This window comes from Melospiza georgiana, chromosome Z, assembly GCF_028018845.1.
Source record: "Melospiza georgiana isolate bMelGeo1 chromosome Z, bMelGeo1.pri, whole genome shotgun sequence".
Classification (NCBI taxonomy): Eukaryota; Metazoa; Chordata; class Aves; order Passeriformes; family Passerellidae; genus Melospiza; species Melospiza georgiana.
The window spans coordinates 16228892-16242139 of NC_080465.1; positions in this window are offsets into that span (position 1 = coordinate 16228892).

Here is a 13248-nt window from a genome sequence, read left to right on the forward strand (position 1 = left end):
TTCTGCAGTTACTGGTGAGGATTATGTGTTCTTATTTTTCATGTGCCAGTTCATGGGAGAAAAAATGGTATTCAGACTGCTTCTGATGAAAAGAAGGCTCAATGCTATTGGGGAACAGTGAGTTAAAATGAACACTTCAACTGTGTTAATATAAAATTGCCTTGTCAATAATAAGATAACACTTCCTATATGTCACTCTCCAAGGTGAACATCTCTATTTTTTATTCTTGAGTAGGTGGAGCTTACTATTAAGCATGTACATGGGTATTACCACGCCTGAGTGGGTCGCAGCTGGTGAGAGAGAGACGGTGGATCTTGTATCTTGATCAGAAGGCTTATTTATTAAGATATTATATATAATACATTAAGACTATACTAAAATAATATAGAGAGAGGTTTGCAGAGCAGCTAGGCTAGCTAAGAATAGATAGAAAAGAATCTACAACAAAGTTGTGTTCAAGGACTCAGTCCCCTAGCTTGCACTGGTGATTGGCCCTTAATTATAAACATAGGAAATGAGCCAATCAAGGTGTTCCTGTTGCATTCCACAGCATCTGATAATAATTGTTTACCTTCTCTTCAGAGGCCTCTGGCCTCCCGAAGACACAGAAATCCGAAAGAAAGGATTTCTGTGGAGAAATGTCTGCGACATCTCACCTTTCTAAATTGTATAAAATAAAAGAAAAATGCTGATGTGGAATGAACAGGAAATTTCTTCACCTATAAAATATAGGATACTAATAAATCACTAAAACAATGCTACAATATAAGAACAATTGCAAGAAACAATGCAAAGAGAATTCAAGTCCATGCAGCTGAGTTTCAGGAACAGTCCAAGAGCCGAAGTTGTTTCCCTTGGAATATCTGAGAGTCCTTTTTGGTCCTGAAAACAGCATAACAGAATTTTAAACAATTTAAAACAATTTGTACAATTTTGAAATGTCCTTTCTGGCCTTTCAGTGCTTCAGCGCTTCAGAGCTACTGCCCGCTATTTTCAATCTTTTTTTTTTTTTTTTTTTTGATTGAAAGCAAAAGAGCAGCAGCCAGGCAAAGCAGTGCCAGAGAAGGAAAGGCCCTGGGGGCCCTGGCCCATGCTGGACCAGGAACCCCAAAACTGGCTCACAAAGGCAGACCAGGACCGGTAGGACAAACCAGAATCCCCAAAAACATAAGGAGGCCTCGCAGTGGGCCCGGCCCAGAAATTTCCTTAGCCAAACGGCCTAGGCCAAACTCATAAGGAAGGCTGTGCATATCCACAGGCCTGAACCCTGCTGCCAGCACAATAGCAGCACGGGTAGTGAGATGCTTCCTTTCCCCAAAACCACTGAGGCATGCCAGCAGCAGGGAAATAGAAGCATTCCCCAGAAATCCCATCTGGGGTCTGGAGATGTTTGTTTCCCACAGCAAACCAGCTATGGTCTCCTCCAACTGTGCCCTCTCCCTCTGCAATGCATCGGGTTTGTCTCTCATCCGCCCTGTGGCATCATCCCCATCCCCTCCGGGCTGGGGATCAGAGGCAGAACTCTCTGGATGCACCTGCCCCCCCATGCCACTAGGGCACAAGAGAGGCGGCGGCCTCCATGGGACAATCCCCGAAAAACCACCCCCCAAACCGCCGAGAATGCTGATCTTAAAAACAGGCAGCTGGACTGCCACAACAGTCAGCTGGCGGGCTGCCCCCGCTCCACGGAAGGAGAGACCCCCCACCGGGGCGGCTGCTAGGGCAGCCGGTCCGGGATCGTCCAAGTTTGGACAAGCCGCCAGTGCCATGGCAGTCTCTGACAACGGCAAAGCCGCTGGGACGTCTGGTGGAAGCAGCAGGGGGGGAGCCGGAACTGGGGAGGGAACCGCGCTGATCGTGGGATCCGCCGTGGGCTGCTCCGAGGGTCCCGCAGGTTCAGCGGCGTTTTCTGCCGCTGACTCCGGGGTCCGCTGCGGAGGCGCAGTCGCAGTCTCCGTCGCAGCGCAAACCAGCAGCAGCGGAGCCGGGGGGAGCGGCGGAGCGGTGCTGTTGCTTAGCAACAGGTCAATCGCCGAAAGTGCTGTCTCTTGTACCTTCTCCGACACAGGCTCTGGCGGGGGCGGGGAGGCCGGTGAAACCGCGGGCGGGACCTCCTGGAGAGGCGTAGACGGGATCTCCTGGAGTGATGGCTCTGGCAGGGGCGTGGAGGAAACCTCAGAGACCGGTGCCGCCCCCATGTCTGAAGGCGGAGTCTGAGAGGCCGGCGCTGGCTTGAGCGGCCACTCCCATCCCCCCAGAGAGAGAGCAGGGAGGGAAGGAGAACACTCCATCTGAGCATGCTCCAGAGCAAGAGTAAAAAAAACTTCTTCGCGCCGCAAAGTTTCAGCCCCCCCCCGCCGCGAAGCAGGGTAGGGGGGAAAAACCCAAAGTCATCCCCCACCGGGTCTTCTGCCAAGGAGGGGGGAAACGGAGCCTGGCCATAACAATTAGAGATCCATTGAAAACAAGCTGCTCTGCGTTTCAGGACTGGGAAAAGCTTTATAAATGCTGGGTAGATAGAAGGCAGGACACGTCCCTGGCTCCAGACGAACTGGAAAATGGAGTCCATGGACTCCCAGACAAAAGCATCTAAAGCATACAGAATATCAGTAAAGAACCCAAAAAGCTTTGCCCATCGAAAGAATTCATAGATATCTGTTTCTGACAAAAGGAAACCGTCTTCCCTGCACCAATGTTTCCAGAGGGCCATAACTTTCTCCTCTGAAGGGGAGAATTGAATCTCTTCTGGCAAGGCATGTGTCTGCCATACGAACAGCCACAAGCTACGAAGGGCTGGTTCATCAGGGATAGAAAAGTGAACAGTACCTTTTGAAAGAGTCCAGCTTGCTCTGGCCAGCTCCACAGGTCTGCTGCTCTTTTCCATCATCTTTCCTGATGGTTTTCCAGAAGAAGGTTCTGTTGTGGTCAGCCTTGGCTGCGAACTCTGTCCAAATCAGGATCTTCAGTTCTTCAGCTCCTGGCTTGAATCCACTTTTGTGGTCACTTCAAAGCAACCATCAAATGCCACACATACAGGATTTTACCCAGTGCAGCAATTTTGCTCCTCTGGTCTTATTAGATTAATTTTTGCTCTTACACGAGGGTCACCAGATATTACCGCGCCTGAGTGGGTCGCAGCTGGTGAGAGAGAGATGGTGGATCTTGTATCTTGATCAGAAGGCTTATTTATTAAGATATTATATATAATACATTAAGACTATACTAAAATAATATAGAGAGAGGTTTGCAGAGCAGCTAGGCTAGCTAAGAATAGATAGAAAAGAATCTACAACAAAGTTGTGTTCAAGGACTCAGTCCCCTAGCTTGCACTGGTGATTGGCCCTTAATTATAAACATAGGAAATGAGCCAATCAAGGTGTTCCTGTTGCATTCCACAGCATCTTATAATAATTGTTTACCTTCTCTTCGGAGGCCTCTGGCCTCCCGAAGACACAGAAATCCGAAAGAAAGGATTTCTGTGGAGAAATGTCTGCGACACATGGGGATTGGCACTGATAGTGGAACCCTGGAAAAAGTTAAAGATAGAATCTAAAATGTTAGGCTTTGTGCTTTCCCAGATCAACTGCACCTGCGTAAGCAGTATGATAAATTATATAATTGTTAGATGTGATGATTGTTTAGTAATTAAATGTAATTATTATATAACCATAAGAAGAATAGTGAGAAACTATGTTGGAAATTCAGAGAGGGGCTAAATTTATGTATACAATAGAGCAATATAAGTTTAATAATTAACATGAAAGTTATGTAACGATAGAGTATAAAACATGATCATTTGGGATGTATGGTCGGAGTCAGATTTGGGTTGAATATACCCCTGACACCCAGAGCTCTTAATAAAAAGCACTGAATATAATCCCCCGTGATTATGTGTTTTTGAATGCTAACATTTTGGCGACCCGAAGATGGGACCCTTGTGAGTGCTGCTGAGCGAGTTCGCGACTTGATCACGCTCCAGCCGGCACCGAGGGATTCTCGGGGAGCCCATTGGCCGCAACCGCTTCCGCCGCTCACAAACGTCCCCGGGAGAAAGGTAAGGTGCTTTATACTTTGGTTTGGATGCCTGCCAATAAGACACAGCGAAAGCAATGCTTCGTTGGGCTAAAGGAATTCCTGTTGGGGTAAGTCTAGGTGCCGTTCCGTAAGACAGTCGCGAAAGCGTTGCGGGTTCAGCATTTGTGGTATTTTTTAAATGGAGAAACTTAAAGGGATTTTGGGCAGTAACACCCCTATCCCGCGAAATTCTCCTTTGGGGTGCTTAGTAGCACATTGAAAACAAGGTAACTTTGGGGAAGGATTACGTAAAACTAAGTTGATTGATTATTGTAATTCATGGTGGCCAGAATATGCCTTGGAGAAAGGTGAAAAATGGCCAAAATACGGTACTCTGCAATATAACACTATTTCGCAGTTAATGTAGTTTTGTAAACAAGAAAGAAAATGGGATGAAGTCCCATATGTTGATCTGTTTTCCTACTTACGGGGAAAACTAGAATGGCAGGATCAATGTGGATTAATAGTGGTTAAAACATCTGCAAAGTGTGGGGTTTGTGAGGAACGTTGTTTAGAACACTTGGCGTTAAGAGAAAGCTTGAGTAGGGAAAATTATACAGATATTGATTTACAAGTAGCTCCAATAGGAACAAGAGAACCTAACCCTATCCCACCTGTTTCATCTGTCCCTATCCCGTTACCTGCTCCTCACCCACCTAGCCCTGAATCTGTCTCGTCTAGTACACCTTTCCCTCTTTATCCTCCTCTCCCATCATCACCCGATCCCTCTTCCTCGGAAGATGAGCAAAACCTAACTGTGATAGAAAGGGGAAAGAGGTATGCGAGTGAAAAAGATAGCAATGGTAATGAATCAGTGACCCCAATAGCCATAGAACCCGGGGTCAGGCAAAGCTTGCTCCAGTTGTGCATAGAGATGGCATAAGGAAACAAAAACAGACTGTGATTGCCCCCTTGCAACAAGGTATTGGAGTGGAAGGGCCAGTATTTGTAAAAGTGCTTTTTTCCCTGGCAGACTTAGTCATTTGGAAACAGTCAGCCGAAACTTATAGAGAAAATCCTGATAAAGTGGCACGCGTAGTAAAAATGGTTATGAAAACTCAAAATCCTGACTGGGATGACATACAAGTAATATTAGATACTCTGATGGATTCTACTGAAAAAGAAATGGTACTTAAGGCAGCCAAAGAGAGGGCAAGAGAAGATATTAGAAATGGGCTGGTAACAGGGAATTTAGATGTGAATTTCCCGATTGAGGATCCAAATGGGGACCCTAATTTATTGTGCGATATGAGGAGATTACGGAAATACCAAGAGTGGATCCAAATAGGAGTTCAGAATGCTGTGCTCAAAACTATAAATTGGTCCAAACTATATGAGGTTCAACAGGAAAAGAAGGAATCTCCCACTGCGTTTTTGGAGAGGCTTAAGGAGGTAGCAAGGAAATATACAGACCTCCAAATGGATACAGAGCAAGCAAAGGTTCAGCTCGCTCTCATATTCTTGGGCCAATCACAGGATGACATTCGTAGAAAATTGCAAAAATTAGAAGGGGAAGAATTAAGGAATTTGTATAAGTTACTCGAGGTTGCTTGGAAGGTATATAACAAAAGGAAAAAGAAGCTAGTAAAAGGCAGCAGCAGAATCTTTTGGCAGTAATACAGGGGAGACGGAACCCAAATTTCAGGGGGCGTAACAGGAATGGTCGGGGTAGGAGACCAGTTATCCAAGGGTCAAGCCTGAATCAACGTGTGTACTGTAAGCAGGAGGGGCATTGGAAGCGAAATTGTCCAAGCTTGAATAACCATTTTGACCTGGGCAATCAGTTCCAGCAGGCTACCAAGGAGATGGTCCTGGGGGAGTATACCAGCTGACTAGACGTAGAACCGGTAGAACAAGTTAAGGAACCTGTTGTAAATATACAGTTAGGGCATAAAGAGGTCAGATTTCTAATAGATACGGGAGCTAGTTTTTCTGTATTGAATGATTTGGAAGGACAAATTGGGGACAAGGAAACTACAATAGTCGGCGCTACAGGGAAAGAGGGAAAACAGCCTTTCCTGAAACCCCTAGATTTGTGTTTTGGAAACAAGGTTATAACACACTAATTTTTATATGTACCTGAGTGTCCAATTCCGCTTTTAGGGAGAGATTTGCTAGCAAAACTTGATGCGGTAATAACCTTTGAAAATGGAGAGCTTATAATGAAAATACCTGAATCAAAGACGGGACAGATATTAATGATCAAAGAAAAACCTGTCCCCTCTATCCCTAGGGAGGTAGAAGATGCAGTGATTCCCTCTGTATGGGAGACAGATATACCAGGGAAATCTAAATTGGCAAAACCAGTGCATATAGAGTTAAAAGAAGGGGTAAGGGCTGTACAAGTCAAACAATATCCCATAAAACCAGAAGCATGGCAAGGAATAGAAAAGATTATTGAGAAATTCTTGAAATACTGAATTTTAGAAGAATGTGAATCAGAATTTAATATTTAACCAATATTTCCAGTAAAGAAGCCAAATGGTGAATATAGATTGGCGCAGGATTTGAGAGCAATAAATAAAATAACAAAGGACATTTATCCAGTGGTAGCAAATCCTTATACATTGCTAACATCCATAAAGGAGATATATAAATGGTTTACCGTAATTGATTTAAAAGATGCCTTTTTCTGCATCCCCCTTGACAAAGAAAGTAGGAAACTGTTTGCCTTTGAGTGGGAAAACCCAAGGAATGGAAGAAAGACCCAGCTCACCTGGACATGACTCCCACAGGGCTGCAAGAACTCGCTGACCCTATTTGGAAACCAACTGGCAAAAGAACTAGAGATTTGGACCGAAAATGGGCAAGTACCAAGAAACCAATACTTATTGTTGCAGTATGTTGATGACATACTAATAGCTGCAGAAGAAAGAGCAACCTGTATAAAGGTAACCATTGAGATTTTAAATTCACTGGGAATGGGAGGCTATAAAGTATCTAGAGGAAAGGCACAAATTGCACAACAGACTGTGATTTACCTGGCATGTGAAATTTCACAAGGGCAACGAAAACTAGGTACTAACCGTATCCAAGCTATTTGTGCTATTCCAGAGCCCCAGAATTTACATGAGCTGCGAGTCTTCCTCGGGATGGCAGGATGGTGTCGCTTGTGGATCATGGACTATGGACTGATTGCGAAACCCCTGTATGAAGCTCAGAAGATGCAGCCATTCACCTGGGGCAAACCACAGAAAGAAGCCTTCCTAAAATTAAAGGAAGCACTGACAACTGCTCCAGCACTAGGGTTACCTGATCTGTCTAAAGATTTTCAGCTTTTGTACATGAAAGGCTGCACCTAGCACTAGGAGTCCTGACCCAAGGTCTGGGAAGCTGGAAAAGGCCGGTGGGCTACTTTTCCAAACAACTCAACAACATAAGTGCCGGGTGGTTCCCATGTCTGCGGGCAGTCGCAGCTACTGTGATCCTGATACAAGAAGCCAGGAAACTTACTATGGGAAGGCACATAGATGTCTATGTACCACACATGGTAACCACTGTCTTAGAACAAAAGGGGGGCCATTGGCTATCTCCCAGCAGGATGATGGAATTCCAGGTCGTCCTGACTGAGCAGGATGATGTCACATTAAAAACAACTAACCTTTTGAATCCAGCTTTGTTCCTAGGTACCACAACTGAAGAAGGCCCATTAGAACATGACTGTGTAGAAGTAATAGAGTACACCTATTCAGCAAGAGAAGACCTGAAAGACGTCCCACTAGAGCAGCCGGAGTGGGAGCTGTTTACAGATGGGAGCAGCTTTGTGGAAAACGGAACCAGATACGCTGGATATGCGGTAACAACAGTCAATACAGTAGTGGAGGCAAAGGCATTACCAGCAAATACATCTGTCCAGAAGGCAGAACTGGTTGCTTTAACCAGGGCACTAGAATTAAGTGAAGGGGAGAAGGTAAATGTCTGGACTGACTAAAAATATGCTTTTGGAGTGGTGCATGTACACGGAGCACTGTGGAACGAAAGAGGACTGTTATCTTCTCGGGATACACACATTAAACATCAGGATGCAGTCCTGCAATTGATAAAGGCAGTACAAAAACCTGAAAAAGTGGCAATCATACACTGCAAAACACACCAATCAGGAAACTCCAAAATCTGTGAGGGAAATCGAAAGGCAGACTGGGCAGCCCAACAGGTTGCTCGAGAGGTACAAACAACAATGGCATTGATACCTTTGAAGCTTAATGTATCCCAATTCAATTTGCCTCCAAAACCAAAATATTCAGTAGAAGATGAGAGACTGGCACATTTGCTAAACACACAAAAGAATTCAGAAGGATGGTATGTAACTGCACAAGGACAAATAGTGGTACCCTCCTTGATAATGAGAGAAGTTCTACAAATTAAACATAACTAATGTCACTGGGGAGCAGAGGCATTGGTAAAATTGCTAAAGCAGAGTTTAATTTCAGTACGGATATTAACAATGGCAAAATCAGTAATGTCAAAATGTGATATCTGCTTGAAAAACAACCCAGTGGCCAGGCAACAGGCACAGCTAGGAAGAATTCGGATAGGAATAAAGCCAGGAGACTATTGGCAGGTAGATTTTGTAGAACTACCAAGGACTCGAGGATACAAATACCTGTTAGTGGGGGTTGACACATTCTCTGGGTGGCCAGAAGCCCTTCCCTGTCGCACGAACCAAGCAAAGGAAACAGTTAAGTGGTTACTACAGGAGATTATTCCCAGATTCGGGGTACCCCTAGGGGTATCATCAGATAGGGGACCCCATTTCATAGCTACAGTAGTAAGAGAGGTAAGTGGATTGCTGGGGATAAATTGGGACCTCCGCACACCGTGGAGACCCCAGTCAAGTGGACAGGTAGAGAGGATGAATCAGACACTAAAAAGGCAAATCAGTAAAATATGCCAAGAAGCCAAATTGCAGTGGCCCCAGGCTTTGCCAATAGCACTGTTGAGGATTCGGATAAAGACTAGGAGTGGGATGTCAGTCAGTCCTTATGAGATATTGTATGGGAAACCATATGAATCTCCTGAGCCTAACCCTAATGTACACGTCACAGGAAAGCAGGAAGTATATAATTATGTTCTGTCTCTTGGGAAAACTTTAGCTCGGCTCCGGAGTATCCTCGTGTGGAATAGACTCTTGAGAACCCAGTTCATAACATACATCCAGGAGACGAGGTGTACATCAAGAACTGGAACGAGGAACCGCTGAAAGAAAAGTGGAGTGGACCCCATCAGGTACTACTGACCACCTTTACAGCAGTCAAAGTAGCTGGCGTGGAACCCTGGATTTACTATACCCGAGTGAAGAAAGTCCATCCTGGATCACAGACTGTATAGACTCTGGAATGAACAAAGGCTGCAGATAAGATGTGTTTAATTGCTTTCAGAATGCTATCAGTAATTGTGCTAACGTTATGGTTATTAATATCTTTGGGATGTGGAATGCAAAACGATCAACTAACCACTCTTCATTCTAGAATGAAGAGAGAGGTACAAACGGAAACACAGGTGATAAAGGTTTCTAATGCAGTTCGGGCTGAGAATGTAATGATTGGATTAGTCAAAGATTTTGCCAAAATGCAAAAACACCAGCCGAATAACTGCCTGTCTGCCAATACCAAAGGCAGCAGGAGACCCAGTAAATTGGGGAATTGTAACATCAAAACTACCTGAAATACAAAAGAGCAAAACAATTACATGTAAACTGGTACCCGAATCGAGGCAAGTTACAGAAACCACTCTGGTATGGGAATGTGAGGCCAACAATCGGAAAGATCAGATAGAACCTTGGGACAGTGCGTGGTCTGTGAGTATTCTTCAAAGATTCCAATATATGGCAAACACCCCTTGGTGTATTAAGTGGGAAGGCCCCGAGAATGAAACAGATCCAGCAATAACGAACACTGACACTAGTAGCAGAACGAGGGCAGACAAAGTAAGTTGGTGGGCATGTAATAAAACTTACGACTGCACTTCAGATGATGAAGAGATAAAACAGATGCCACCCCTGGCAATAGCCCTACAAATTGGTTGTGCTTGCAGAGGGATCAAACATAAACAAGGCAGAGTGAATTATAAAGTAATTATAGGGTGTACCAGGATTACAATCCGAGGTCCAGGACAATTTGTATGGGCAGCAAGTGATGGTACCTGGACAACACATCTGCCTGTAGACGGGAAAGTAAAGGAGATTACTTTAGGCCTCCCAACCTTATGTCCAATTTGGAAAAAGTCCCCATTTAATGGAAAACATGAACTTCTGCAGATAAGAGCAAGATGAGAAGTTCTAGACAATGAAAATCCAGATGACACTTGGCAAGAACCCTCTAATGGAGTGAAATTTGGATGGGCCCTAGAGTCATTGCTTGGTCCTATAGCAAACTATAAGAGCAGAGAGATGCTGTACAAACTTACAGGTCAGGTAGGTAGACTGGCAAGAGTCACCCGGGAAGGATTTAAAGAATTAAATATACAATTACAAGCCACCACAAAAAAGACTACAAAATCAATTGGCCCTAGATATGTTACTCCTGAAAGAGCATGGAGTATGTGGATTTTTAAAGGGACAAGTTGATCATTGCTGCATTCATATCCCAAATGTAACTGCAGATGTAGAATATGACATCAATCAGTTGAAACAAATAGATCATGAAGCACAAGAAGAGCAAAAGGATTTGGCTACAAGCTGGTTAGGAAAAATCTTTAAAGGATTAGGGTGGAATGTGAGTTCATGGATTAAATCTATCATTGAGAGTGTGATAATCTTACTAATTGTATTCTTAGCAATTTGGTTAGTTTACAGCATCTTAAAGGGAGAGATACAGAAGAAAGCATCCTGGAACCAGAGGATAATAAAGGCACTAACACGAGATCCATGCCCACCATCTTCTGGTTCTCCAGTTCATAACAGCATCCACAACAACGTTTACATCAACCCTGGATTTGAAGAACCAAGTACGAACTGAGGAATAAAGGACTGTATCAAGTGAAAACATTTACACCTATAGTGAAGTGAAAATGCTTTAAAAGGGGGGAGAATGATAGTGGAACCCTGGAAAAAGTTAAAGGTAGAATCTAAAATGTTAGGCTTTGTGCTTTCCCAGATCAACTGCACGTGCGTAAGCAGTATGATAAATTATATAATTGTTAGATGTGATGATTGTTTAGTAATTAAATGTAATTATTATATAACCATAAGAAGAATAGTGAGAAACTATGTTGGAAATTCAGAGAGGGGCTAAATTTATGTATACAATAGAACAATATAAGTTTAATAATTAACATGAAAGTTATGTAACGATAGAGTATAAAACATGATCATTTGGGATGTATGGTCAGAGTCAGATTTGGGTTGAATATACCCCTGACACCCAGAGCTCTTAATAAAAAGCACTGCATATAATTCCCCGTGATTATGTGTTTTTGAACGCTAACAGCACCATTTGTTTTCAGGTTTTACATTTTACATAAAAAATGCTAATGTCTGATTGTAGAATCTCTCTCATAGTTACGTGCAAAATATCTGAGATATTACGTTACCTCAGGTGTGGTCAAATGGGGAAAAACTATAGCTGTGGAATATTCCCTTTCTTCCTCAGATGCTCTATTGTTGCATGGTTTTTACCATGGTAAAATTTCTTCTTCTCTCTCAGTAAGCACAGAGTCCTGCGATGAGAACGAAAAAGGGAGGGCAGGGGGAAGGTTTGTGCGGCATTTTGTTCAGGGGCCAGCACGTGGCTCCCAATATACTCTGGGGACACAGTAATTCAATTTGTACCATGCAAAGTCCAATCACAAACTCATTAATCAGAAGTGAATGAGCTCCCCATACCCAAGAGGTGAGGCAAGTTGTGTGATTCCTGGAAGTAGCATCACCTGGAATGCAAAATCAGAAAGAAGAAATTCAAGCAGCTCCTCTTCACTATGCTTGCATTGAAACAATCTGTGAAAGAAAGGGAGAGGGTGAGGAATAGAGATAGGGGATGGATGAGGAAGAAGAAGAGGGAGAGGGAGAGAACATGCTCTTAACATTGTTTCTGGGTGCGGCTCCAGCACCTCCACTAAGACTTGCAATTGACAAATGCATAGAAATAATTATAGGACAGGCAATATCCCAGCTCTATAAAGCACCTTCTTTACTCTGACGTTGCTTGATCTGTATTACTTGCGTTAGTGTGTCTGCAGGATGTCTTAAAGGGCATCTGGGCGCAACAGGGTGCGAAGACAAATAAAGTCTTCCATAAGCCACTCATCCAGAGATTGCCAGACACAAAAAAGTCTCCTTTCCGTTTCTAGTAGTTCTCCACTATATATAATGGATCCCAAAGCCCTGGCAGTGGCTGCAGAGGCAGAGAACACAGATTGATGTGTGACTGCATGCACACTGCAGAAGGGTTTGGCTCTATTTACTGCAGCCAGCCAGGGCAGCAGGGCTCCTTCCTCCTCTCCTTTATTTTGTTGTTGCTTTCTCACACTGGAAAAAAGAGGTAAAACCTAGTGGTTTTCCACTAAAAGAGGCAGAGCATAGGAAGAGTTAAAATAACAAAGCCTTAATGTTTAATCTGCCAGAAACATGAGAAGAGCAATCAAATCTGGGATAAGTAGCTCTGAATGAGGTATGCCTGATTGCTTTAGACCATGCTGTTTGTCAGCCTTTTAAAATTCAAGTCATTACCAGATGCTGATCTGCTCTAATATTGTGATATTTTATCTGATTACACTTATGTGATTGTGCTATATCTGCTATTTGCCTTCCCATTTTTCCATGTATATTAAATGCAGGTGGTTTTATTATTCAGAGAGCTAGAAAGTGTTGACTGCTCTGAATATAAATGGGAATATTATATCATTACCTTGCTCTGAAAGCAGAGTGATTCAGTGTGTAAATCATATGCAAGGTACCTAGTGGAGACACAATAAACCATAATGTCTTGAGAGAGAAATCAGTGAGAAAAGGATAAGGAGATAAAAATTTAGGGCATTTTTAAAGAAGGATAATCTTCATAATCCTATTTATTTCTTTCAAACCACCATTTGATAATATAACCTTTATATCGAAAACTTTTTTTAAGTTCATTTAGTATCTCTTGATGAAGTTATTGTCACATGGAACATTATCAATAGTGAGGACTGAATAAAAACAAGATCACCAACCAACCAGGCATCTTAGCTGCTTTCAAGAA